This window comes from Mobula birostris, chromosome 6 (assembly GCF_030028105.1).
Source record: "Mobula birostris isolate sMobBir1 chromosome 6, sMobBir1.hap1, whole genome shotgun sequence".
Taxonomy (NCBI): domain Eukaryota; kingdom Metazoa; phylum Chordata; class Chondrichthyes; order Myliobatiformes; family Myliobatidae; genus Mobula; species Mobula birostris.
The window spans coordinates 158,153,324-158,180,612 of NC_092375.1; the positions used below are offsets into that span (position 1 = coordinate 158,153,324).

At 40.3% G+C, this 27,289-nt stretch overlaps 1 protein-coding gene across 7 annotated transcripts in view; it reads right to left on the minus strand.

The window, feature by feature from the left end:
- The window catches only part of gulp1a (GULP PTB domain containing engulfment adaptor 1a), a 411,215-nt gene extending 384,629 nt beyond the window's left edge, over window positions 1-26,586 (minus strand). For 3 of the 7 annotated variants that reach the window (XR_011886433.1, XM_072261704.1, XM_072261705.1), the window contains exon 1: window positions 13,629-14,071. The gene's annotated coding sequence lies outside the window, so the exon portion shown is untranslated. Of the gene's footprint in view, window positions 1-13,009; window positions 13,482-13,628; window positions 14,074-26,526 lie in introns of those variants that run through there. The other 4 variants (XM_072261710.1, XM_072261714.1, XM_072261709.1 and 1 more) reach the window with 4 other exon arrangements.
- Window positions 26,587-27,289: the final 703 nt, after the last annotated feature.

The following is a 27,289-nucleotide window of genomic DNA, read 5'->3' on the forward strand; positions in this document are numbered from 1 at the left end:
TCATCACAGTAGATGTGAGTGCCCCTGGACGACAGTCATTGAAGCAGTTTAACCTGCTCTTCTTGACCAAAGTAGGTGATAATTCATCCAAGTTAACTTTATATATAATTAGTTTTAACAGGAGTTACAAACTGATACATCAATTCATGGGCAGGGAATCCAAAATACCCTGTAATTTACCAGAATTGGTGATGACGGTGAAAAGACAAACCCAATCGAAAACGTACTATTACCATTCACTTGTACACAGGAATTGGAAACAAGCCAAAATTTCTGACCAATTAATATAACTCAAATTACTTATGGACAATTCCAAAGGAATCAAAAAAATCTACAAAATTATTTCTTAAATTGCACGATCTGCGTTTCATGGAGTACTTGTTCTTCTGCATTTTCTTAAGCAATTAACATACATTGACAGAGGATATTTCTATATGTACAGTTGCTGTGCATTTATTTGCAGAGGAATTTGACAGAAATATTGAAGACTATACAGTATATTTTAACTGCAAACAACTGCCTACTTTGCCATAAGAAAAACAGTAAGTACTACAATATGGCCCAGCTAACAGCAGAATCTAAAGATGTATATTTGGACTAGCAGTCAAAATAATTAGGCCGCTGAGAAGCTCAAATTCAGAAGTACAACAATTCAAATGCATCACTAGTTCTCTTCTGCATTGTGGTTGAATACCCAAGATGGAGCAGTCTTTCATTGATTCTGTTGTGGTTATTATTCTACAGATTTCTTGAGTATGCCCACAAGAAAATTAATCCCAGGGTTGTACCTGGTGACACATGTACTTTAATAAATTTCCTGTGAAACTGAAACTTTTAATGTGATGTGCCAAGCAAATCCATACTAATCTTCCTCCAGAATAACATGGATTTTAAAAATTGTCATAAAGAGGTAAGTTATGTTCCTATTAATTGACTGAGCATTAATAATTTGCCACAATGCCACAGGCACAATGCACTGATGTTAATCCAAAGTCAAATAACCAATGAAACACATTCATTCTCCAGCAGAAGAAACAGTACTCAATTTAAGTTTTTGTTTTCCATATGGCTTTACAGATCAAGGAATAAAAATAATTCTCACTTTCAAAATAAATTTGGCATTTTTTTAAAACTTGCCTCATCCTTAGCAACATTACATTATTTATCATTATATTGAACTTGTCCTTTACTGTACCTATTGTCTTGTTTATTAATTATTGTACTGTCCTGCAGTGTTTTGTGCACTTTATGTAGTCCTGTGTAGGTCTGAAGTCTAATGTAGTTTTGTGTTGTTTCACGTAGTCTAGTGTAGTTTTGTGTTGTTTCAGGTGGTCTAGTGTAGTTTTGTGTTGTTTCATGTAGCACCATGGTCCTGGAGGAACATTGTTTCGTTTTTACTGTGGTTGAAATGACAATAAAAGTGACTTGACTTGAAGATACTACAGGACAAAAATTACCTGTAATTTACTGTTAGCTATGGTTCAAAATTCAGCACTTTTACTTCCCCTGTTGGACATTCGTAGGGCTCAGATCTGAGGATTTCTAAATTGCTTATTTAATGAGCTAGTACAGAAAAGAGGCAAGTGGTCTGGGCAACACCCTGGTTTTAGCTGATATTTGTGGAAAGTACCATCCATGGTAATTGGGAAAGATCATCTTTAACAAGAGCGCAAGACCCAGCTGCTGCCATTCAGGGCTCCACACAGTCCTTCCAGGTGAAGCAACACTTTACCTGCAAGTCTGACATCCACCAGCTACATCTACTCTATCTGGTGCTCCTGGTGTGGCCTTCTCTACATCAGTGAGACTTGACCTAGATTGGGGAGCCACTTCATAGAGCATTTGAATTTTGTCTGTCACAACAAGTGCCATTCCCCAGTGGCCAACCAATTTAATTCCAAATCCCATTCTAATATGTGATCCACGATCTCACCGACTGCTACAATGAGGGCACTATCAGGTCGGGTGACCAACACTTTAAATTCAGACTGGGTACCCTCCAACCTGACAGTGTAAACATCAATTTCCCTAACTTCTGGTAATTTCTCCCCTTCTCTTTTTTCATTCCCCATTCTGACTTCCCTCTTACCCCTTTCTCCCTCACTGCCTGTCAGTTTCCTATGGTGCCCCTCTTCCTACTCTTATGGTCCACTGTCCTCTCTTACTTATCATATTCCTCCTTCAACCCTTTACCATCTGTTGTCCTAACTGATAATTAACTAGAATAACTGGGCCCAGCACATAGGCACTTTTATGACTCAAGCATTCTTTTTATTTTACTTGTACACAAGGAGATCAGCATTGCCGTCACGCACAGTGTTCTGAACAGAAAACTATTTTTATATAGAACTGGTGCATCAATTAAGATTTGTATGTGTTTGAATTCCTTACTTACAGGATCAATCGCCATTCACAATAGTGATATAAAGGTCAAATGAAGCCTCAAAGCTGACAACCAATGACGTGGAAGTTATTGACCCCTAGTCATGTGTGTATCACATCCTTCCAGTATTCCTATCTCATCTGTCTCCAACACCCCATATTGCATAAAGGGATGCTACATTTTAGGAAGACCTTTCTAGAAAAAAAACTCACGACAGAGAACTCATTTGTCTGGCTAGAGTACCGTCACAGTCACCTCTGCCCATCTCATCTGTAATAAGCAGAGGAGTCTCCAATGATCTCATTTCCAAGGTCTCACTTGCCTACAACTGCCCCAAGCTATCCTTGCCAGACATTGTCTTCAACCCTTGCCTTAATGCAACTTCAACACATCCTCTTTGTCCTGTAGAGGACAACATAAATCTTAACTGAATTTCAATAGCAGAGTCTCTGAAACTACGACAGTTCCAGAGGGATGATTGGCTGCTGATATCAGGGACGTCCAGTATGTCTAACACTCCTGGCTAATAATGGCACAAGTACTACCTCTGAGTCAACTAAGTTTACTGTTAGTCATGGTGAAGGGCCACATTGCAGGCAGCCAGCATTTCAGCAGTAATGTCATTGAAGCCCTGGCTCGTGTCATATCACATTAAGGCTGTGTTAGTAGCCAGTTTCTCTAGCAGTGCTAAGCCCATGTTAATGCTTTCATAAGTCAGTCTGGCAAGTTCCCAGAACAGGAATACTCAGTCTCCATAGTCCTTCGACGGCAGTCTCACATAGTGGAATGTAGAGAGAGTAGGCAGGTGGCACATCCATGGTACTACATTGGCCAGATAACAACAACCCCACTTTGGTTTCAACCAAAGATCCCATTTTAAGGAGGAGTACACCTGGCAGCCAGTGATAGACCTGACAGCCACGTACCCAGTATGCGTCATTAACGGGATTTGGAGAGTCACCAAGTAGTAAAGACATTGCATGTACTGTTACCCATGTCTGGTTCCATCCCGTCCTGTAATAGTTATAGTAAAATGTACCACCCCTAACTCCGTGAAGCAGCTTTAGAGCAGAGGGGGTTATGTAGTCATTGCAAGTAGGCTGATACTATCCTTCAAAACAGTTACCTTGGCAAGAATCATTCCTATGGGCAGTGCAGTCCTGTGCTCCCTTTACAGTTCTAGTCTCAAAGTAAAACATGAAATCAAGCTAACATCTAGGGGTATAAACACATTGGCAAGCTATCGTTTGAATATATGAATGCTCTATAGAGCTCACCCAACAACCAGACCAGTTAATATGGAATGCATATTCATAACAAAGGTGAAAAGTGCTAAGAGTATTAGTGTTGAGATATGTCTGCACTTAGGCAGAAAATAGATGCCCAGATTATCTCAGGCTCATATTACATGTTGATTACATAAAGTGACAAATAGAAAAGCTCAAGAGTTCAGTCCATCAGTCCTTATCAAGGTTCTCCTGGCCACCTGTTCCCTGGTCCAGTGACACAGCCGCCTTAACATGTGAGGCGTGTATCCATGTTGACTTTCCTTAAGACCTTTAGAGCAGTATGTGTGGTCAGCATTACTTGGAATGGACCTTCACAGCAGGGCTCCAGCCAGTTCTTTCATCAGTAAATTCTCGACTGTGCCCAATCTCCCGGCTAGTCACTGAGGCACTCTGCAACCAGCACAGTCTTCTTAGCTTTAAGCATCTGTTGATGGAAACTTTTAAGAGCTTATGTTACTGCTATACAATAATGCAGCACGATTCCACTCATAACATGGATGACCATCTGTTTAATTAAAAAGGGAGGGGTGACTGACAAGTGCATGGGACATCCCAAAACTACATATCTCATGTGGAGGTAGGCCTATTACACGGTATGGAGCACAGCACATTGTCACGAGGACCAATGAAAGTGCCTCTGGCCACTTTAGCTCGGATTCAGTGCTCAATTTAGCTAACCTGCATTTCAGGGCCCCATTCTGTCTTTCAGCTTCCCTGTATGATTGACAGTGGCAAGGGGAGGTGAAATACTGCCTCCACTACAAGGCTTTTGTCAATTCATAACTTTACCCATAAGGTGAGGACTCTTATCACTGGAGTTTTTTTTTCCCCAGGGATCCCAAACCTAGGAATAAATGCTCATACTAAAATTTCGCCACAGTGACAGCAGCATTTCTCTGAGTAGGATAAGCTTCTACCCATAGAAATGACAAACACAATAACAAGTTATAAACACAGCCCATACATTTAGGTAACTGCACAAGGTCCATTTGGAGCAGCACAAATGAATTTCGGGGGAGGGACCAGCAGCGGCAGATTACGTCTCTGGCAAATCATTCAGTTGCTGCTACATTTCTTGCTATGGTTGAGATTCTATCATCCTCAATGATACCAATCATCCCTTATAGTCCTGCACATAATGTGCTGTAGTCCATAAATTTGTTCAGCCACTGACACATAACGTTGTAATTGGAGTAGTTCAAAGAATTTGGGAAGTATTGGCAGCTTGATCACACTGGAGTTCTACATGGCCATAAAGATCTGCTATTGCTGCCTTAGCAGAGGAGTCAGGGTGTTTGCTCCCACTACTTACTTCTTCCTTCCCGCAAAGTTTATAACAGCAATTGCAGTAAGGAATTGAAAAAGCTGGAAAAGGTTCACAGTTAGTTCACCGTGTTTTATCAGAGTTCTGAAGATGTGAGAAACTGACAATTTCCTTAATTGTCTATTGTCGTCTGCTACTCCTGAGGCATAATGAAATGTTGATGTAATTATTTACACAGTGCAGGCTCCGTTAAGGCAAAAAGGTTCAGCTGCTTTAAGAGAACAGTCGGGAAGGTAGCTGTGCCTCCACAGCAGATATACATGAATACACCATATTTTCACTATGATTCACCACCAAATTTTCTTCCAGTATCAGAATGGAAGGAAAAGCCGTCAAGAAAAATTAAATGTGGCCTTGTATCAAGTGGCGTTTTACAATGGGCAGTTTTAAAATCATACAAGTTCTCAAGTACATCGGGGATCCCACTTTTTCTGGCAGACGGAGCGCGTGCTTCAAGTGGTCTCCCAATTTACGTTGGGTCTCACCGATATACAGGATGCCACACCAGGAGCACTGGATACAGTCGATGACCCTAACAGACTCACAGGTCAAATGCCACTTCACCTGGAAGAACTGTTTGGGGCCCTGAATGGTAGTCAGGGAGAAGGTGTAGGGGCAGGTGTAGCACTTATTCAGCTTGCAAGGATAAATACAAGAAGGGAGATCACTGCGGAGAGAGAAGCAAGATGTCCCGGTGGCCACTCACTTCCATTCCAACATGCCAGTCCATGGCCTCTACTGCTGCGATGAGGCCACACTCAGGTTGGAGGAGCAACACCTATATTCCTTCTGGGTGGCCTCCAACCTGGTAGCATGAACATCCATTTATCAAACTTCAGGTAACTACCCACCACCCACCTTTCACCATTTCCCATTCCCATCCCTTACTTTATCTCTTTACCCATCCATCACTTCCCTCTAGTGCTCCTCCCCTTCCCTTTCTTCCATTGTCTTCTACACTCTATCAAATTCCCCTTCTCCAGCCCTCTATCTCTCACCAATCAACGCCCCAGCTCTTTACTTTACCTTCCTCCAGTTTTTCCTATCACCTACCACTTTTACTTCTTCCTCAAGCCCCCTATCATCTTACTCTGACTTCTTTTTTCTTCCCCCAGTCCTGATGAAGGGTCTTGCCCTGAAACCTCAACTGTTTACTCTTTTCCATAGATGCTACCTGGCCTGCTAAGTTCCTCCAGCATTTTGTGTGTTGTTTGGATTTCCAACATCTGCAGATATTCTCCTGTTTGGGAAATTTATCAAGGTTGCCTTGGCCCGAGGGATGGCCATGAGTGGTATGGTTGTTTGCCGGCAGCCTCTCCACAAACATACCACTCACGGCCATCCCCATGCTTTATCCCTGTGTCCACTGCCTCTTTTCCACGTTTGCTAGATCAAAGAACTGCAAAACCCATACACTTAGAATAGTATTATCTAAACTACTCTGCTCAAAACAAAAATAATCAGTCACAAATGGTTAAAAGAGTCATGTGTATAAAGAAAACTGAAGTTTACAGTGAAATTTTAACAAACTAATCTGGTAATGATTGGCCAAAATTTGGTCACTGTCAATTAGGTTAAATAGAAAACAAAGTTACAAGTTAAAATAACATTGAAATTGTATAGGACAGTATTGCAATACTTTTAAAGCAATATACAATATTGACCAGAGGCTATAGTAGAGCAGCCAGGAAGTCTCACACAAACATTGCCCCCCACCTCCCTTAATAGTTTTAATCCCTTGATGTTGTACTTGCCATTGGCAATATTGCAAAACACACAATTTTATTTAACTGTTCTCATCTCACATAAGTAACAGTACTGTATATGTTTTCTTTAAGCTAAATTACAATTTATTACAACATTAAGATAGATGTCCTTGCTTTGAGTTAATTCAAAATACTTTTGAAAACATTTTCTACATAAATGTGCATTACTGTACAAATTCTACATATTGATTAACATCACTGGCATGAAAAAAAGCGGAGGACAAAAAACAACCAAGGGAAATATTTTCTTAGAGCTCCCACTAGATAATTTCAGCAAATATATAAATCAACATTTCACCCGTTTGCCTTAGTACCACTGGGAACTGCTACCTGTGGCAGGACACCAGCTGATGCCAGACTCACTGAGCACTGGAGAAGTGTTACTTGGCACGGGCCTTGTTGAAACCACGTCTGGGGAAGGCAGTGGTAAAGCATCTAGTTCATCCTCAAATTCTGGCCCTGATTGTTTCTTTTCAAATGCTGAAGTAGATATTTTCCAGCCTTTGCCTGTTGTATCTGTGCCTTTTCCTCCTTTAACTTTTATTCACCTTCTCTGCAGGATTCAACTAACCATTTTTGCATTTCGCGTCAATATTGAACAATAACATTTTTCTTTCCCAAACACATATGCATTCACTTAGTCCATTCCACACATACAATATAATTCTCAATGTACTTCCCTTTTCTTCAATCTATAGTTCATGCTTAATGCTTTCTGGTACAAACACGCACACTACCAGAGACCTTTAGAGGTCTGCAGCAGGGGACTTTCATGCTACCATTCACACGTATTCAATCAGGGCGCACTCACACACATTGCAGAATTCTTTTCAAGCAGAACACTTACTAAATTTTCCTGTGCTTTGTCCGGGGCACAACCCAGACCACGAAAACCTTTGTTTTTATCAATAACTTTCCTACGTCAGCTTGACTACTCCATACAGGAAGAAATTTGTGTTTCAGCAGCAGACCCAGTCCCTCGCTCAAATATCAGCAGCCTAGGATTTAGGGCCGATCAGCTACCAGGGCCGAATTCCTTGCTCCCATTAAATAAAGTCAACGATTAGACATTTTGGTGGAACCTCCAGTTAACTACTGTCACCCATAAAATAACTAAAATAACTGGGACCAGAACACACAAACTCTTACGACCAAGCATTCTCTTTATTTTACTTGTGCACGAGGAGATCAGCCTGGACCATGTCACCCTCACTGCTCTGCGGTCTGAACCAAAAACTGCTGTTTTTTTTTAAATATATACAAAATTGGCTCATCAGTTACAGATACTGACCAGCTGGTAAATTGTGCATGTGACCCTTCGTCAGGACTAACTGAAGGAAGAGCTAGTAAGAGATTTGAAAGTGACTTTCAAATCTCTTAGTAGCTCTTCCTTCAGTTAGTCCTGACGAAGGGTCTCAGCCCGAAACGTCGACTGTACCTCTTCCTAGAGATGCTGCCTGGCCTGCTGCGTTCACCGGCAACTTTGATGTGTGTTGCTTGAATTTCCAGCATCCGCAGAATTCCTCGTGTTCGCCAAGTAATCCTTGCCTTACTGCAACTTCTACCTTATCACTTCCTAGCTTCTCATTTAATCCCCCTCCCCCACCCACTCTCATCCTCACCTGGTTTCACCCATCACCTGCCAGCTTGCACTCCTCCCCCTCCACCTAACTTCCTATTTTGCCTTCTTCTCCCTTCCCTTTTAGTCCTGATGAAGGGTCTCAGCCCAAAATGTCATCAGTTTATTCCCCTCCATAGATGTTACTCGACTTGTGGAGATCCTCCATCATTTTGTGTGTTCAAGAGATGCAACTACCTCATTCTGATGATTAATGCCAAGACCCTCACCATGTATTTTCTTTAGGGATACTCAGAAGCTACAATGTAGAAAAAAAAAGAGGAAACTGACTGCAGATGTTCAAAACTGCAGATCATAAAGTAATTTCTGCTAGCCTTGGCAAAATCAAATTCAGTAAGTTTTCTACTCAACCTCTATTCATTAACTTCAGTATTTCCTAACCTGCTCTGTGTTAAATCTCTCTCATTGCAACTTATTAGAACATTATTTCCAATTTAAACAGGCCACAGGTCATTAAATCACACTCAAAGTATCAAAATATTCTCAATATAATTAATGCTTTCTCTATTAAATTTGAGAAAAAGTGCATTGGCACACCATCTACAACAGTGAAGGAGTGAAGGTTCACATGCAGGTCTAAATTTATAAACCAAAATATGATGTTGCTCTGAATATCAGAATTCTGTAGTGTGCATCTTCTCACTACAGGTATTTGGCACCTTGGGGCACATTACATTCGAACACAAGTCTGTAACATTTGGAAGTTTGGCAAAATATTTGCAGACGTTTCAGCTCCAATGAAGAGCCATCATCAGTGCACAGTCTCCTCAGAATGCCGGCTTATATACTCCTCCGGAGTCCAAATGGATACCGATTAAACATTGTGATCCAGTTAGCTGGTTCAAAATGCTGAACAGTTTAGCAGTAGAAGTTTCTGATTGGCTAGCTTCAAGAGAGGTCTGCTTCGCTGTTCAGAACCTGATTATTAGCGATTAATCGATTGTTGTTGTCATTGGTTCTCTTTTCTCTGCAAGGGTACAGGTACTGGATGTCCGTCAATGTGTTTGTTAATGGATCTTTCTGTAGGGAAATTCTCATTCTTTTCTTGCTCTTGCTTGAGACAAGACTCTAGCTGTCATCCTGTTGAAATGGTGTCCTCCTTCATCTTCACGAGCTGATACTAGCGAGAATAGGTTGTGTCTTCTGCTCACTAGTTCACACTCGTGTAGCCTGATCGATAGTTTTCTTCCTCTATGACCAGTATAGTACTTGTTGCAGCCACTACACTAGATTTTGTAGATAACATTTGCTCTATCAATCTGTAACATTTTCAGGAAGAGTGTAGGTGGTGAAAGCACCAAAGATAACAGGGGATCTATTAATAGGGTCATTATTAACACTGAGGAAAATCTAATTATAAATTTGCAAAAATATATATTAAAAAAGTACAGCATCTTGCCATTGGGACATTATCAGTTCATGATAATTGCTTGCTCATTAAAAAAAGAGCAACCCTCAGTGACATTCTTTGAGGTGGGGTAATATGCTAAATGCATATTAAATATGTGGACAAGTGTTGCTTTCATTCAAGCAAGTTGGGAATTACTGCTTTTGAAGACATGATATAAATGCAAGCTAATTATGGGTAGTTTCTGTCTGCTTTTCTTAGTATAACAATTGAGATGGAGACAGCATGGTAGCATTGCAGATGACACGGCCCTATTACAGCTTATGGCATTGGGGTTCAGAGTTCAATTCCAGCACAGCCTGTGAGAAACCTATACATCTTTCCCATGAGCATATTGGCATCCACCAAATGCCCCGGTGCAGTTTCCTTCCACAATCCAAAGACGTACTGGTTCACTGTAACGCCAATTAAATAAACTGTCAAAAAATTTACGTCTGTCTTAACAAGTTAAAAACAAAATACAACTTAAGATATGAAAAAAATCATTAGAAATGTGTCTTTCCTGCCACAGCAGTTTTAGATCGTTTGTAAAAAGTATGAATTTCTTGAGAAAAGTGTTTCTATTCAAACCAAAATAATAACACTATTTAGAAGTTTCTATGTCTCACAATACCACAGCAACCTATGCAAAAGTTTGCCATATACTGTATATTTCTAAATAAGCATGGATAATCACTAAATAATTGCTAATCACATTAAAATTGCATAGCATGGCTTCAATACGAATAGAAGCAATTCACTACCTGCCAGGTGTCTTAAAAACCACAAGACACAGGAGCTGAATTAGGCCATTCAGCCGATCAAGTCTGGCCACCATTCCACCTTGGCTGATTTATTATCCCTCTCAACCTCATAACCTTTTGACCCCCTTACTAATCAAGAACCTATCATCCTCCGCTTTAAGTACACCCAACAACTTGGCCTCCACAGCTGTCTGTAGCAATGAATTCCACAGATTCAACACACTCTGGCTAAATAAATTTCTCCTCATCCCTGTTCTAAAGAGCCATCTTCCTATTCTGAGCCTGTGTCCTCTGGTCCCAGACTCCCCCACTCAAAGTACAATATAAACTTAAATAGCCTTTACTGCAACTACACACCAGGCATCAATGCAGGAAGAAACTAAGTTAACGTTTTAGATGAGTGCTGATGAAAATGCATCCAACCATGAATGTTAATTCTGTTTTTTTCCCCTCTCTCTTCAACAATGTTTCCTGCCCTGTTGATAATTTCCAAAATTCCAGTCTGTATTTCAGATTTGCATTTGTTCTGTTTTTTATTTTAAAAAGGATGTGCTTTGGATGGTTCCAATAACTCAACATCTCTTCACAGTAAAAACTCAATGTATAATGCATACGCATCACTGAATCCTGTCACTGCTATCTGGGATCCTATCAAAAATAATTAGGGCAACAATGCTGACTTAATATTTACTTTCTACACATGGAAAAAAAACTATAGAATTTACTACAGCCTTGTGAATTAAGCAGAAACATCAATTTTCATACTCTAGCTCGATTTAAGACATACAGGCACAAATAATTCACAAGGATGAGCAGAGAAAATTGCTTTTGCTAATACAGACTGATAACTACTTCAGAAAGATTCTTGTCTAAAATAGTTTATTTTAGTTAATAGTAGTTCATCCTTTAATTGTACTGGCTGCCATTTAGCATTGTACAGGAAGGGGGTTTTAACCGAAGTATCCAAACAAAGTGCAGATTGACGAACTGGCATAATTGGGATCAAAAACAGAAGTTTATAAACAACTGGAACAAACAGCAGAGAGATTCCATAAACGTCTGCCCAGCCCATGTTTTCTCCCAGTTTCTGCCTCACTAGTTCAATTGTTTGCCCCCCTCCCATCATCATGGTTGTCTTCAGCTACCAAGTGAAGTCTACCTCTCAAACTCACTCACCTTGTTTCAATAAATTAATCATCCAGCACTCTATTCAATCAGTATAAAACAACACACACGTGACTTATTCAGAAAGGTTATCTGACCAGAGACTACATTTCATTGCTAGTTTCTGCAACAGGACTGTCAAAATCTGAGAAAATATTTGTTATTTAAAGGTGGACACAAGGTAGGAAGATAATTGAGGAAGACTTTCATTGTTCAATTTGGTTGCTTTAGGCAACATTAACTCAAGTAGTTACATAGTTCATGCTGCTCCCTTGCTAGCTTCAAATTTGTGATACAATTCAATATGTGGACTTGTGCAATTTTTTTACGTAACATCCAACAATATAGTAACAAAAACAATTGAAGTACGATAGCTTACTCCCAAAACATTCTAGCTACATATCTCGCCTAGTACTTTTATCTTGGAAAGGGTGGGAGAAGAGCATAGGTAATTACATAACTAGCATTTATGACTAGACTGCAGCAAATGTCACTACATTAACGGGGCGGGGGGGAGAGAAAAGAGGAGGAGGAGGAATACAACAGCAATCACGTGATCGTTTACCTTTTACGCCTCTTGTTGGTTTACCCACAACGGAAATAAAGCACCTTGTGAGCCTGCATTGACAGATTCTGAAAGCCCGCTTTACAGTTCCACTCAGATAAGCTACTCTATTGTAAATGAAGTACCAAATCTTCGCAGCAAATTTTCCAATTATCAATCTGGTTATAATGGAGGCAATTATCTTTTAATAGGTACAACACGATGATGAGTGTTTTAAAAGAATGAGGAAAGTTGAAAATAATCCTTAGCAGTTGACAAGTGCAAAGCAATGTATCGAGATTCCTTTTTTAAATTCTAACAGCTTTCCCACAGCTCTTTCTGATGTTGGCATATTTAACATCGTGAGGAATGCAAAACTCAATTGCTTGAAGTTAATGACTGGACGCTGCCATCGATGCTCAATTTCGTATCTCCAAGACATTTACAATACCTGGGCAACCACACACAAGTTACAAGAGCATTTCCAGAGTTCTGAAATCAACATGTAACACAACAAATGCAATAACGAAGGCTTAATTACAAGTGGTTGAACAATCAGAATCTGCTTATTTAAGCAGGAATGGGATTACCTTTATTGCGCCGTGCTTATTTGGGGCCGTCTTAAATAAATGTCAAGTTTGTTAAAAGGACATTATTGTTTTGCAAATAAAAACTCAATGTCGCATACACATAAACAAAGAAACATCGCTCGAAAAGTGTAACTGCAAAGGCGCTCTTAACTCATTTACCAGCAAGACCAGGCTGCCCTGAAGATTGTGGTGGTGAGGTGAGGGTTTGTGTGACAATGAGGGTTCTCTCCTGTGCGACGCGAGATTGGGCGACCCCTCGCTCTATCCGAGAAACTGCCGGGGATCGCTCATCCCTCCCGGGCTTGGCGCGGGCTCGTGAAACTCCTCTAATCGGCGCGTGCACGCAAAAAGGCGAAAAAAAACACACACCGCCACTAATAAATATACATTCAAATCGCGGTGCAACAACAACAGCTGAAGTGAATGAACTTCCAAAGTCTAAAAAGTTGAAAGGCCAGAATCTGGCAACTTTAGATGGCTGAGCCTGGAGCGAAGGTCAGCCTCTCAAGAAGTTTCCTTCAATGTTTAAACCCGCTTCTGTCGCTTCCCTGCTTCCAGAGCGGGAGGGGTGGCAGCACCACGGGACACAGACAAACTCCAGCCCTGACTGAACACATCGCAGGACTTGTTAACAGTCGGTCTCCCTCGACATAATTTTTCGCAACAAAAGCAGGCGCACACTCTCAGAATACATCCGTGTACGTTTTACAACGTTATTTACACCAGGAGTTAACTATTTCGAGAGGACGGGGTGGAAGAAGTTGCAAGAGATGCCTACTTTGCCTTAATCTTGCTTTCTTGGATGATCCGCTGTAATACCTTGTCTCTTCTTATTATTGATAGGTTCCTAAGCGTTTCGCCCCCTTGCTTCCCGCACCGGAATCAGAGCCGCTCGCAAGTTGAGTGACGTCGCTGGCAAGGGGAGGGAGACAGGCACTAGACTCCGATCCTGTGCGCCGGCTTTAAAAACTCGGCTGGAATTCGTTTAAAGGGAAACTGCCTGTGAAACTGCAATATCAGCCAGCACCACGCGTTTAATGTAAATATAGATAGTTTTAAGTTTGCTTCAGACCACGTCAATTGGTGTAGCTATGTGCGCTTCAGAACTCAGATTTTAAAAAAATTCGCAATTCCACTCAATACCCCGGCTGTCGTTCCCGCACACTCTACAGTGGTCTGGCTCGACCCACTCTCGGTAAACTTCAAGTCACCCAGAACTCGGTCACTTGTTCCCTGCCCCTCGCCAAATCTGGTTCGGCCGCCCCGACACAGGCTCATGGATTTCTCAAGAAAATTGGAGCAGCTAGCCGCTCGCTTCTGCTCCACCATGCGACGTTTCGGTACTGTACAGTCATAGTCATACTTTATTGATCCCGAGGGAAATTGATTTTCGTTACAGTTGCCCCAACCAAGAATAGAGTATAAATATATCAATATAAACCATAAATAATTAAATAGTAATATGTAAATTATGCCAGAAAATAAGTCCAGGACAAACCTCAGCTCTTCTCCGATGCCAGTATCTACCTCCTATTTAAATACCTCCAATGATTTAGCGTCCACAATGATCTTAACCCTCCCAATCCCATATAACCTTCTGAGATACTTGCATTCTTCTGATACTGACTTCTTCATCATTCCCAAATTAACTATTTGTGTTCTGCTGCAGAGCCCCGGGGTATGGCATTCCTTCCAATGCTTCACCGCCTTTTTCTTGTTACGTCCGACCAAGAAAGCCCCTTTTTAATTTTTTTTTTGTCATCTAATACCTTTTATGACATAGCATTAACTTTTGCTTGTACTAGGTCTGCCAAGTGTTTTGGATCAATTTGCTTTATATAAAGTGCACATTGCTCAACTTCAGCCAGCTCTTTGCCCTTGCACTTCCCTGCTTCTAAGTCTTATGCTTTAACAAATGTTTTACCATCCATCCTTTCTATCATTTCACTTTTGATTCCAGAAGAGTCCATTGTTCTCTCATTGTCACATTCTGCATGTTTTCCTCAAACCCTTCAGTCATTCCAATCTATTTCAAGAACCTTCTATAAATAACTTTTTGATTATGCTTTTCTTACCACCATTGACTATTCCATCGTGATCTGGGAAGTGCTTTGGATTTGTTACGCTAAAATATTGCTATGAACCTATCAGCCGTTTCCTGAAATCTGATGTAACACACACCCAATGCTGGAGGAGCTCCGGGTCAGACAGCATCTATGGAGAGGAGTGATTAGTCAATGCTTTGGCCAAGACTTCAACAGGACTGGAAAGGAAGGGAAAAGAAGTCAGAATAAGAAGGCTGGGGAGGGGAAGGAGTAAACATTAAAAAGTGATAGGCAAGGCCAGGTGGGTAGGGGAGGGTGGATGAAGTAAGAAGCTGGGAGGTGATAGGTGGATAATGCAAAGGGCAAAGAAGAAGGAATCTGACAGAGGAGAGTGGACCATGGGGGAAAGGTAAGGAGGAGGGCCACCAGGGGACAGTGATATGCAGGTGAGAAGAGAAGAGGTAAGAGGACAGGCAGAGTGGGGAATGGAAGAAAAGGGGGAAACATTACCAGATATTAAAGAAATAAATGTTCATGCCAGCAGGCCAGAGGCTACCCAGACAGAATATAAGGTAACACACATCAAAGTTGCTTGTGAACGCAGCAGGCCAGGCAGCATCTCTAGGAAGAGGTACAGTCGACGTTTCAGGCCGAGACCCTTCGTCAGGACTAACTGAAGGAAGAGTTAGTAAGAGATATAAAGTGTTGCTTCTCCATACTGAGACTGTGGCAGTGGAGGAGTCTATGGACCAACATGTCAGAATGGGAATGGGAATTGGAACTAAAACTGTAAGCCATCAGGAAATCCTTTTTGTTGGGAGCAGAGCGAAGGTGTTTGACATAGCAACTTTGCTCCATCTACAGCCTACTTTGTGTTTCACCGATGTAGAGGAGGCCACATTGGGAGCTCTGCACACAATAGATGAATGCTACTGACTTGCACGTGAAGTGTTGCCTCACTTAGGTGGAATGTTTGGGGCCCTGAACAGAAGTGAAGGAGGAGGTGAATAGACAGATATAGCACTTGTAGGGATAAATGGCAGGATGGAGATTAGTGGGGAGGGGTGAATGGACAATGGAATCATGGAGAGAGCAATCCCTGCAGAAAGTGGAGAGCTGAAAGATGTGTTTGGTGGTAGGATTCCATTGAAGATGGTGGAAGATGCAGAGAGTGATGTGCTGGAAACAGAGGCTCCTGGGGTGGTAGGTGAGGACAAGAGAAACGCAATCCCTGTTAAGGCCTTGGGAAGATTGGGTGAGAGTAGATGTCCGGGAAATGGAGGAGGCACAGGTGGGGAAGGGAAACACTGCTCTTTGATAAAGGAGGACATTTCTGATGTCCTGGTAAGGAAAGCCTTGTCCTGGGAACAAATTCAGCATAGACAAAGGAACTGAGAAAAGGGAATGGCACTTTTACAGGAGAAAGGGTGGGAAGAGGTAACGTCAAGGTAGCTGTGAGAGACAGTAGATATTGTCTCTCACAGATAAGATATTGGTAGACAGTTTGCCCCCAGAGATAAAGACAGCTAGATCAAGAAAGGGGAGAGAGGTCTCAGAAATGAACCAAGTGAATTTAAGGGCAGGGTGCAAGTTGGACACAAATTTGATGAAATCAACAAGCTCTGCATGGGTGCACGAAGCAGCAAGGATGGATTCATAAATGTAGTGCAGAAAGAGTCATGGAGCAATACCAGAGCAGGCTTGGAACATAGACCATTTCACGTGTCCAACAAAAAGGCAGGCATAGCTAGCGCCCTTACTAGTGCCCATGGCTACATCTTGGCCTTGGAGAAAGTGGATGGAGCCAAAAGAGAAATTGTTGAGTGTGAGGACCAATTTAGTTCAATGGAGGAGGGTGGTGGAGGAGGGGAATTGGTCAGGTCTGTTGTCAAGAAGGAAGAAGAGAGCTTTAAGGCCTTCTTGATAGGGGATAGAAGTTATTGGGACTGGACGTCCATGTTGAAAATGAGCCGATCAGGGCCAGGGAATTGAAAGTTGATGAGGAAATCAAGAGCATGTGAAGTATCACGGATGTAGGTGGGAAGCGAATGAACATTTCATTATGCCTCCACTGGTTTAAACTTGTACAAACAGAAGCATTAAGACGATATTTTAAATGGCCTGATGATATCACATATCACCCAGGAATGCTCATTTGTATTGTCATTAGGTCTATTACAGAAAATGCATTATTCTTGTGAAAAAATTTTCAAAATTTACTAAAAGGTTTACACACCACATAAACACAACAAATACTTACAAAGATGATTGTGAAAATGATAAAGTTAATCAGTAGAAGATATAGAGAAAATAAGGCATTTTGCCAGACAAGGGAAGTATTTGGCAGTATTCTTTGCCTATTTTTATGTATGAATAAACAATTTAAACAGGACTATCTATCTCCAATGACAGAAACAATCTGAAAAGAAAATAATAAGAAATTTCTTTACCCCTGCTCACTGGATACTGTGTAAAAATAATGTGATTTTTTCTCTCAGCATTATATCAGTCAAGCACTCGAAATAACAAATTCCAATTTATTTATTTTAAAGTTCCTTGTAAACTGATTTCCTTCAAAACTTAACCCCTCAAGCCGTATTATAGATTTCAAATGTCTGCTAGGTTCCTTTTTTGCATTGAAAAAATACAATATGTTTTTGATTATAATAAGATTGAGGTTGATTAATTATCTGTATGTACTTACTGTTTGTTTTCAGATATATCTGACTGTAAATGTTGGGTACATAGAGCAGTGAATCAAAAATTTTGAACTTTGAGATGGCAAACTGCATAATAAATGAAAATTGACTATTCCACTTATAGTATACAAGCCAGTGCCTTTGGCTTAACATTTGATAAAATAATCTTCAGCACGGAGACAAGACTGTAATATATTGACCCAAAGTTTACCATCCAAATCAGATGCTACAGCAGCTTCACATGACACAGCTAAACCTGATCATCTAAAATATTAACATCTTACTTGCTAAACTCTGCCATTAGCTTCCTGAAAACAAAACTGCCATTATTGAAATTGATAGAATATTGCTACGTTCCTGTAATTGCAGGTAGATATGAAAACACTTCAGTAAATTACTGATTTCATCCTTGGCCATGTAATAAGAACTTGGCAGTTTCTGTAGTAGTGAAAGGTAATTATACTAAGTATTGGATTGTGATTCATTGTATATATTTTAAAACATTTTACGGAGCTTTCCTTTTTATTTTACTCTTTCTTAATCCAATCTATTAATATTTCTACATTTCCCTTTAGAGTCCTGATTCAATATTAATCTATTCACTGTTAAGCTTAGTTTTCCAGCCTTACACAAATAATACAGCAGATGTTCAATTGGATTGATGAATAATTGTCCCAATGAAGGGCCTCAGCCTGAAACATTGATTCTTTGTTCATTTACAAAGGTGTTTTATGCCCTGCTAAGTTCCTCCAGCATTTTCTGCATGCAAACACTATAGGAATTCTGCTGATGCTGGAAATTCAAGAAACACGCATCAAAGTTGTTGGTGAACGCTGCAGGCCAGGCAGCATCTCCAGCAAGAGGTACAGTCGACGTCTCGGCCCGAAACATCGACTGTACCTCTTCCTAGAGATGCTACCTGGCCTGCTGCGTTCACCAGCAACTTTGAAGCATTTTCTACATGTTGTTTTGGATTTCTTGCATCTGCAGAATCTCTTGTGCTAATGAATGAAAGAAACTGGTCTTTGTCCTAATATATCAGGTTCAGATTCCCTGTTTACCCATGTAATTATCAGCAAATTATTTCAGTTTATCATGTAAAATCCATAAAGTATCTTAGCATCAAAAAGCTAAGTCTAACCAACAGTCTGACCTTTTACGTACAGTGCTGCAACAAATTAAAACCCGTCTTAATTACAGATTATGGTTGAATACACTCTGGTGAATCTGTGGAATTCATTGCCACAGGTGACTGTGGAGGCCAAGTCTTTACATATATTTAAGGCAGAGGTTGATAGATTCTTTATTAGTCAGGGCATGAAGGGATACGGGGAGATGGCCGGAGATTGGGGCTGAGAGGGAAAATGGATCAGCCATGATGAAATGATGGAGCAGACCTAATGGGCCAAATGGCCTAATTCTGTGCCTATATCTTATGGTCTTATGGTTATTTAATAATGCTAAGTTTGGTTTGTGTACATTTATTCATCAAGGAATTTTTTAAAATTATCATAGGTTTTTTGTCATGGTTACATTCCAGCCACATATTTCATTTTCAAAACTTCAAGAGTAATCACAATTGACCTTGAAGCTGTGTCCAAGATCTCTGATTATCATGTGGCTATGATGAGAATTCCACTCTCTGCAAATCCCTTCATTTTCCATGCACTACTTGGAAATGTTTTGGGAATTTTTTTCATTGTTGCCTGATTAAAAGCCTGTAGCTCCATATCCAGCAGTACTATAGGAATATTTTCACCACTTGGACTGCAAAGAAGACAAATCATTGTAAGCCTTTCAAGAGTAATAATGTAAAGACAATTAAACAGACCTTACTAGTGATGTCCACATACCAGAAACAAATTATGTACATCTCCCTCAGGCTTTCAACTGCCAGTATATCTAATAACACAAAGAAATACACAAAGTCCTCACGATATATTGCTTATCTAAACCTTCAGCAATCAGTTGGTTTGTGATTGATTATTTAAAACCAGTTAGACAAATGAGTAGAGCTGTGACAGGTCCCTGGAATCAATAAAGTAACTTGCAAAAATATCCTGGAAATTTCCAAGTATTTAAGATGTTATATAGAATTACATTGAATACACAGAACAGAAAGGGGCCATTTGCTCTAATTAGTCTTTGCTGGAACACTTTAGGTTCATCTTCCTAATATTCACTGTATAAATCTATTTCATTTTCTCTCACAGAGTTTCCATCTTTTTAATGGAATCACATAACTATTATAACACAGAAGAAAGCTATTAATTTCACCAAGTCTTTGTAAAGCCTTCCAGTCAGTTTTATTTTCCATTCTTTCCCATAATTTTGCATTTTTTTAACCTTCACTAATCACCCAGCTTCTTTTTGGAATAAGCGATAGAATCTACATCATCACACTGTCACTTCAAAGCTATTTGACTTATTTTTATTTTCTATTGAGATACAGTGCAAGGTAGACCCTTCCTACTCTGTTGAGCTGTACAACAGCTCCCGATTTAACCCTAGCCTAACCACGAGACAATTGCCAATGATCACTTAACCTACCAACCAGTACCTCATTGAAGTGTGCGAGGAAACCGGAGCACCCGGAGGAAACCCACAGGGTCACGTGGAGAACGTACAAACTCCTTACAGGCAACAGTAGGAATTGAACCTGGGTCATCTGTACTGTAAAGCATTGTGCTAACCACAATACTACCATGCCTCTCAATTTCTACAAGTCACTTAAAATCTGAGACCTCTGATTCCTAACCACTTTGCTAAGGGGAATCCTTTCATTGTATTTACTGCAATTAAGCTTGGCTTTCAAGGTTGCATTCAGCCTTCCTTCCTCCAGTGTGGCCAACCACAGAAACTTTTGTCTATCCTTATGGCTCAAATCCCTCATCTCCAGACATCTGTTCTGCACTCTCCTAGAGCTTTAACATCTTTCAGTGACCAGAAATAACACAATTAATACACAACAGTTGTGTCTTAATTACTAATTTATCATTTCATTTCTACTGTACTCTATGTCCTCGTTTACGAAGCCTGGCTGACCGAATCCTTTAATAACTTTTTCTCAGTCTGTTCCACACCCCCCACCCCCGCGAGGTATATACACATTTATGCTTGTCTAGTTTAATTCTGAAGATAACTAAGATACTTGCCTGAAATAGTTTCTATAGTAGTCAGCAAGCATTAGTCTCACAGAAGGGATTTTTAATTTCCCATTAGACATATTTGTAAATATTTTATAATTATGACAATTTTCTTGCATTCTCCCACAAGCAAAAATATTCAACGTGAATTTCAAGCAACACATACAAAAAATGCTGGTGAATGCAGCAGGCCAGGCAGCATCTACGGGAAGAGGTACAGTCAACGTTTCGGGCTGAGACCTTTCGTCAGGACTAACTGAAAGAAGAGATAGTAAATTTGAAAGTGGGAGGGGGAGGGGAGATCCAAAATGATAGGAGAAGACAAGAGGGGGAGGGATGGAGCTAAGAGCCAGAAAGTTGATTGGCAAAAGGGATACGAGGCTGCATCTCGACAGTAGAGGAGGCCATGGATAGACATATCAGAATGGGTATGGGATGTGGAATTAAAATGTGTGGCCCCGATGTGGCCTTCTAGATATTGGCGAGACCCCACGTAGGCTGGGAGATCATTTCGCTGAACACCTATGCTCTGTCCGCCATAGAAAGCAGGATCTCCCAGTGGCCACACATTTTAATTCCACGTCCCATTCCCATTCTGATATGCCTATCCACAGCCTCCTCTGTTGTCAAGATGAAGCCACATTCAGGTTAGAAGAACAACATCCTATATTCCATCTGGGTAGCCTCCAACCTGATGGCATGAACATTGACTTCTCTAACTTCCGTTAATGCCACACCTCCCCTTCGTACCCCATCCCTTATTTATTTATTTATTTATTCATTCATTCATTCTTTCCCCCTTTTTCTCTCTCTCTTTTTTCTCCCTCTGTCCTCACTATAACTCCTTGCCAGTCCTCTGGGTTTTCCCTGCTGCCCCTTTCTTTCTCCTTAGGCCTCCCATCCCATGATCCTCTCCCTTCTCCAGCCTCGTATCCCTTTTGTCAATCAACTTTTCAGCTCTTAGCTCCATCCCTCCCACTCCTGTCTCCTTCTATCATTTTGGATCTCCTCCCACCTCCCAAACTCCCACTTTCAAATCTCTTACTATCTCTTCTTTCAGTTAGTCCTGACGAAGGGTCTCGGCCCAAAACTTTGACTGTACCTCTTCCTATAGATGCTGCCTGGCCTGCTGCGTTCACCAGCATTTTTTAGTGTGTGTTGCTTGAATATCCAGCATCTGCAGATTTCCTCCTATTTGCAACATGAATTTCAGATTGTTTGCATTTGTCTTTGAGCTCTTTAAACCTGACAGGGGATGTCAAAAGTGCACACAAATGGCATATTAGTGAGAACTATTGATTGCATTGTGAATAGTGGTTGTATGCATACAGATAAGACAGATCATGCTGAGAACATACAGTGCTGATCTGATGCCACCCACTCCTGCCATTGTATGGATTGGAATTTCAGTCTCACAGTTGAATACACTTGAGCAACAAGGAAGGGAATCATTTCTTGTCATTGACTACTTATAAATGAGTTAATTTCCTTTGAATTTTTCACCATTTTACAAATATTCGATGATTTCTGAGCTCGTGCTCAGTTGCAACATTCTAGAAGGAGCGTATATCAAGTACATAGTGGCTCTCTTTCTGACTTTAAGAACCAGCTGTTGCCAGACCTTTACAGGGATTCCTTTAGTCGCACGTCATGAGTGTAAATATGGGCTGAAGGCATACAGAGACGAATGAGCTGCCGTAGTGGGAAGAGAGTAAGATCCTCAACTAGGGGTCATAATTTCCTGGGTGTCCAAAGAGCAACTGCACTAGCTCAGTGAGGATCACTATGCAAAATATCTGTTTGTTCATGAAGGCATCCTCAATTTTACACCTGTTGCAGATACCAACTGAAGTCCCAGAGAAGGCAAGGATCACGTTGTCAGTTGCTGCAAAGTAACCATGACAATAAGTGTTGGGCAGTTTGCTCTTTCCAGGCTGCTATCGAATCTAGTTCACTACTTTCTAAAGGTCTAGCTATATCTCTTTCTCTCTTACCAGAAGACAATACACGGTGAGAGCATGTGACTTTACCAATAACGTTTTCCTCATTATTATTCTGTTTGCCATCAAATAGGTACAAATTCCTTTACTATATGTCAAATGTGCTCTATCTGAGGAATGAAAGATATTCAATTCCCTTCATTACAGCTTGAGCATGGGTCGCAAATCATGTGGACCAATATTCCAGTATTCTTTCATTAGAAGAAATAAATAAATAAGGAGGAAATTACATAGCCCTTCAAGGTTATTTAGTAAGATTTGGTTGATGTGATTTTGGTCCTGGCCTCCATCTTCTTGCCTGAACCCAAGGCCCTTGATTCTCTTTTCATTCAAAACGATAAATGCAATAATATTGACTTTGAATGTATTCAATAACTCAATGACCACAGATCTCTGGCATGGAAATTTTAGATTCAGACCTCATGAATTGAATTTCTCTTTACCTCCATCATAAACAGATAATCCTTCTTTTTTCCTCCAACTATCTCCATATTTTTAGATAACTACACAAGGGGAATATCTAGTGACAGCTTGCAGTGTCAGCCTGCCACAGGAAGCCAACGGATAGCTTCTGGAAAACAAAGGACTTTGAGCTGATGTCATGCCTGATGAATATTGTTAGTCAGCCATGCATGTAATGAAAGCCTTTTTGCTACATGAATTGAATAGAGTAGATCACTGGCATACTGATTCAACCTATTGCCCTATTGGCACAGACTGGCTTGACCATACTTGGCATGGTGCCAACATTTATGCTAGTTTCCAGCATGCAAGGGACACATTTAATAACAGCAAAGTATGTGAAGAAAGGAAGAAAAGGAAAGGAAAGCTTCATGCAAATAAGGAATTTCATTGCACCCTGGTGTATATGGGAATAGACTAATCTGAATCCAAAACTTTCCAAGTAGTTTATTGCCTTAATATGCTTGTCAGCTCCACATTGATTCTTCTGTCCAGTGCCCATATTAGAGCTAATTTATAGTAGCCAATTGACCAACCAACCAGTTTTGGAAGGAAATGGAGCACCTGAGGGAAAACCACAGAGAGAATTCAAACTCCACAATTTGGAAGTTAGGATTGAACCCAGTTTGCTGAAACTATGAAGTAGCAGCACTAAATGCTTCACTGCGGTGCCTACCAACATTTCGAAATGAGCAAAGCAGAGCATCCCAAGGAAGCCCAAGCACATCCCACACTTGAGGTCAGAGCTAAACTCATGTTACGGGAGCCTATATCTCAAGCAGTCTGAGGTAATATTTAATCAAGCTGACTATGCACGACAACATTTTGAGCATCTGTTTGCAATGAGAGACTGCAATGGAAATTGAAATATTATCCGTTAGATGCAGAATTATGGTTGGATCCACAAGTTGAAATGGAGCTAACCATTGCTAGACTGAATGGACTTTGTTCTATGGACAATCTTCTGCCAACTCAGTGCCATTTACCTCCTTGCTCCTTAACATCCCCCGCAGAAACTTGAAACAAGATTCCCAACAGGCTGAAAATTTCATTCCCCTTTATGCTGTAGTTTATCTTTCTGAATTTATAATCTGTTCTTCAATGCAGATAAGATTTTGAACCATACCATCTTCACCCTCTGCTCAGGCTGCAGGATAATTGCATCTGATGTGGTAACTCACCATTTGCTGACACCACCTCTGCATCCTCCCTTAAATTAATAGTCATATGAATTATGTCAGTTTTGGAACTGAGTTGGTGTCTGCAATTGTGAAATCAGGTGATTAGGTTGCATAAGTTATCACTTGTATAGGTTACATTCCTTTAAATTCCAAAATGGGAAAGGAATAACACAAAATTTAAATACATGAAGAAAGTATCAGGTCCATAAATTCACTAACTACATTTTATATGTAAGAGTTTATGGCTTAAGAGGAAGACAGAATATGAAAAATAGACTTATATATGAAAATACTGTTAACTTCACATAATTAATTACACTCGCAAGCAATGGTCAGCTGACAACCAATCCCAAGTTGATTTTCTCTGATTGATCATTGTTCAAATTCAAGTTTAGTTATCATTCAACCATACATGAATATAGTCAAACAAAACAGTGTTCCTCCAGGGCCAAGGTGCACAACACATTACCAGCAGCGCACGGCACATGGATCGTAGAGTTATGATAGCAGAAAACATACAGTCACCCACAAAAAAGGATAGCCCAAGTCCCTGTGTGGCATGGCCTGTAGATTGATGGTATCCTGGCTCCGGGTCTCATCAGTAGATAGGTGAGCAAACATCACAAAAAGTGCAAAAAATGTCCAGCATTGTCTCCATGTTATGTAGGGCAAAACCAAGCCTGGCACTCTCTGTTAATTTGGTTTTGTGAGTGTAGTTATGCCATAACCATAAAAAAAATTCTTTATACCAGTTTTTTTCAGATCCTGTCACTGTCATAACTGAATAGCTAAAAGTATGTTTAGCTTGCTTTACATGGTTGTAAAGGCTGCAGCAATATTACCTACATGGACAGTACTCTGGTTCTGAATAAGTCCTGATTATTTACGATTGCAACTGGATTGAACTCCTTGAACTTCTTGCACAAATATGTACAAGATGTTGGGCTTAAATCCTTACATTGATCTCCTGACCTACCTTTACTCTTCACGCTGCCTCTGAACATCTCCAAGGATCTTCCTTACACTTCATGAAAATAGACAATCTTACCTACTCCCCATCCCCTCTAACAAACTTTTCAGTGTATATTTAAGACCCTGGAGGTATTTTCTCCAACATCGTTCTATTCTCTTAAGTTAACCAGGTCAGATTTATTTAAGGAATAACTGGCAGCACTTGTACCCATCACAGAGTACTTTTCCTTTAAGATGTGAATTCTGCCTTTTAACCATTCAGGCTAACATTAGTTAGAATAAACTCTGCAGTATTGGGTCCCTAGTATTACAGTTAGAACAATCTGAACAGTGCACAAATGATCAGGTAACTCAAAGCTGCAATGTTACCTGCTTTGCACTCAATATATGTGAGTTTACTCTGAATTTTAAAGATGTGAAAGGTACTGCAACATTTAAGCTGTTTCTTAGTTTGTTCTGAGTTTAATCTGTTACAGGGTCTGACTGAAACTTCACCTTCTTCCGCCTGTCCACCGTCCTCTCCCTCTTCCTTCTCATAACATTCGACTTACTCAGCAAGATTGCCAATACTCAGATCATAATGGTCTATCAGGTTTTGAGCATTTTTCCCTTTGCTATTCTGGAGCATTGCCATTTAGAGTTGCATAGAATTAGGAGAAAACTCTCTAATGGGAAATGTCAGGATTGTACAGCAGTGACCCTTCATTCTTACCGTAGGTGGGGTCTACCTTATGTTGTACATTTTAACTGGATGTTTCATCCTTCTGAAATGAACAACTAATCCCCAAGGACTTGTTTACCAATCCCTTTGAGGAGATGAAAGGTTAATCCGAGTAAATAGAATAACCTAGGGCTGTTCCTCAGATACAGTGCTCATTTCCTTTGAAGTGGACGTCAATAACTTTGAAGATGCCCTAGGTTTTTTTTTGAACACCAATTATATAATATTTCTATCTTGTGGGCAGATATCAAGCTGAATTGCAGTCCCAGAACTATTGAAAGAAGCATTATCAGGTCAGATAGGAGACCAAACTTCTAAAACCGAAGAAGTTACTTCTTAAATCAACAGTCTGCTAATTTTTTCCAAATCAGTTCAATAGCCCATGAGCACCATTTTAAGAGCCTAAAGGAGTTCAACAAATAATCTTGAACTGAAATGCTAATGATTTACCTTTTGGAAGTTGATGCTGTACTTTCCTGAACAATCCAGCTGTCCTTAATCATAGTTGTATATTTGCTTATCCTTGGGGAGAGACTGGTGGTTATGATTACGGTTAAATGGGTAGCGCTGGAATATGTGGCAATACATCCTTGGGTGTGTTGGTTGTTAACACAAATGACTCATCTCATTGTATGTTTTGTTGTACATGTGATAAATAAATCTGAATCTGGACTGTTTGTCCAGGGAACGGATTTCTCCAGATAATGATCCAAAAATACAAGCTTGCATTCCCTCACAGCAAGTGGATTATTGAAGATCAGTTAATGTAGTTTAAGTATATAATTTTAGTCAGTATCAATAACATCAATTAGAAATCTCAGATTTATCTGGTCTGTAAATACAGTTCTCTCTTTACTGTCTGCTAAAACACTAAGTAAGCCTTTCAGTTCAAGGGCAAATAGAAATACCATTACATTTTAACATTGTTGAAGATACTGCAACTTCTCAGAGAATTAATTAAAGAATCCAATGGCAAGACAGGCATTGAACAAACGCCTGGCGGTTGCAATTAGCCTTCATGTCTCACCACTTCAGCAAAAAAATTGATGCAAGGAAATCTTATAGAAAACAAGGTGGGAATATGCAAAAATTTCATCTGTGAAATTATGAAAATAAATTTTGTAGGATATTACAAATTACACTTTCGTGAATCCATGGAATCAGAGTAATGTCAATGGGCAAGAAATTCAATATTGCTGGAAAGTGGACATAC